Source organism: Quercus lobata, chromosome 2 (assembly GCF_001633185.2).
Source record: "Quercus lobata isolate SW786 chromosome 2, ValleyOak3.0 Primary Assembly, whole genome shotgun sequence".
NCBI lineage: Eukaryota > Viridiplantae > Streptophyta > Magnoliopsida > Fagales > Fagaceae > Quercus > Quercus lobata.
In genome coordinates this window covers 20,820,187-20,822,578 of record NC_044905.1, presented here as the reverse complement: position 1 = coordinate 20,822,578, position 2,392 = coordinate 20,820,187, and the positions used below count along the sequence as shown (strand labels likewise).

The 2,392-nt window shown below is 34.2% G+C and overlaps 1 long non-coding RNA gene across 2 annotated transcripts in view; it reads right to left on the bottom strand.

Moving 5' to 3' along the window:
* Window positions 1-1,771, bottom strand: part of LOC115974905 — an 8,297-nt gene extending 6,526 nt beyond the window's left edge. The window contains exons 1-2 of one of the 2 annotated variants that reach the window (XR_004088033.1): window positions 1,362-1,771; window positions 1,117-1,220 (exon numbers count right to left, since the gene is read on the bottom strand). This is a non-coding gene — a long non-coding RNA (uncharacterized LOC115974905). Of the gene's footprint in view, window positions 1-1,116; window positions 1,342-1,361 lie in introns of those variants that run through there. The other variant, XR_004088032.1, reaches the window with a different exon arrangement.
* Window positions 1,772-2,392: the final 621 nt, after the last annotated feature.

Below are 2,392 nucleotides of genomic sequence, written 5' to 3'. Positions count from 1 at the left end.
ATCAGAATGACATAAGTACTATGAAAGCTACAGAAACAACATGCCACTGGCAAGGAACTAATGAAAATCCAATCAAATAAACAAAATTACATAATTGACAATTTAAAAAGTACTACTAGTTACCTAACAGCCACTAGTCCATCATTGACAATTCAAAAAGTACTACTAGTTACCTAACAGCCACTAGTTACACTAAGGAATCATCTACTGTAAGCCCAACTAAAAATAAACAAAATTACTTCAACCTCTTTCTTAGCCATCTCACATTCAAGAGATAGCATTAGTCATGATATATTAACAAATCACTAAATCACCAAAAATAAGAGTAACAAATAACATTTATTGATGTATATGCATAAATAATTAACCTGCTCAAAGAGTTATAATCATGATGTTTGCAAATCAAGTCGTTTTTCACTTCATTAGAGAACTTAGCTAGATTCTCTCATTTTTGGTTTGGCCCCTTAAACCTATTCATTGACTTAGCAAATGAAAAACCTTTTTATTTGAAAGACTTTACACATTTCTTTGTAACCTTTTTATTTGAAATACTTTACACATGATATCTATAAGAACTTAAACACGAACCCAGATCAACAAATACCCAAAAAATTAATCTGGGTATTTCTTATTTTCCATGTAGATCATTTAACCAGTATTACACAAGCAACCTCATTTGAGTAAGATTCATGCCAAACCAGATCACAAAATGCAAGAAAATAAAACCCAAATAGGATATTCACATCAAAAAAATAAAATAAAAAATCAAACCCAGGATAGAATCAAAAGCAACCCCATTTGAGTAAGATTCACGCCAAACCCAGATCACAAAACTCAAGAAAATAAAACCCAAACAAGATATTCACATCAAAAAAATAAAATTAAAAATCAAACTCAGGACAGAATCAAAAGCAACCCCATTTGAGTAAAAACAATTATGCCTTAGAATCTAATCTATTAAAGATCTTGCTAAAACCAAATTGCTTTCGTCTATGAGATAAATAAACCAATGAGATATCAGATAAGTTTGTGTTGAAAAAAAAAACCCCAAATCAGAGACTAAGAGAAGGAAATTAAGAAGGAAAAAAAAACCCAACAAAGAGAAGAATGACTTACACACGTAGAGAGAGAACTCGATGAGAGAGGTGGAGGAGCACCGCCAAATCGTGATGGTGATTCGAGAGTTGAGAGAGTCAGAGAGACCGAGAGAGAGTTTAAGCCTGAGAGAGGCAGAGAGAGAGAGATTAGGGTTTTTTTCTAAAAAAAATTTGGGTCCAAAAGGTATATTTATATGAACCTGAACCCGACCCAACACCGACTTGAAATCGAAAATAATCTGATCTTCAAACCCAAAACCTAACCTGAATTTTCTTAGACCCTCCCAAAACCCATCAGGTCAAGTCAGGTGGGTCGGGTCCCTACTCAGCCCTATCAACGGCAACTAGTATGATAGGTGCCTCCCTCCTCTAATCTTTTCAAGATTAATTACGATGGAGCTATTTTCAAAAGTTCTAACAAGTCAGGCATTGGGGTTGTAATCCGAGATCAGGAAGGCTTGGTAATCGCTTCTTTGACACTAGTTAATCAAGACTATTCAGAGGTCAAGATTGAAGCAATGGCGGCCACACATGCTTTGGAATTTGCTTTGGAGGTTGGTATTGATTGAGTTGTGGTTAAGTGAGATTCAAAGATGGTGGTGCAAGCTTTGATGTCGAAGAATTCAAGTTTGGCCTCTTATGGTTTGCTGGTACAAGATGTCAATGTATTTGCAAGAAACTTTTCTGAATTGTCCTACTCTCATACAAAGAGAGACGGCAACAAAGTAGTGTATAATTTGGTTAAGTTAGCTGTTAATTTTTCAGATTGTGTTATTTGGTTGGAGGATGCTCCTTCTTCAATCATTCCTTTTGTTCAGGCTGATTTAGCCTCTGATCTATATATAAAATAATAGATGAAGCAGAGAGAGTGTGAAATTGAATTCCAAATTAGAACTCTAATTTTGTGTCATGTGTCTAGAATCTAAAATTGAAGTTGAATTTTGCATCATGTGGCTAAATGTATGTGGGCTCATTCTCATTAAAACCACTTCTATGTATCGGATCAAGTGAGTTACTATGCTAATTAAGTTTTTTCTTGATTTTGTAGTCAAACGTGAAAACCAAAGAGATTAATATCGGTGATAAGAACTTGGTTTGGGTACATTGCATAATTTCCAAAAAGATAGCAAAGCCAAAGTTTGCATCTTTGTTATAAATTGCTTACAAAGTTTGCATCTTTACATTTGCACTGAGTTTCGGATTAAAGTGCTTTCTTCTTGGTTCTGACACTGAGTTTTGTTTACTATTCACTTACAAAGTTTGCATCTTTACATTTGTTATAAATTGCTAATATG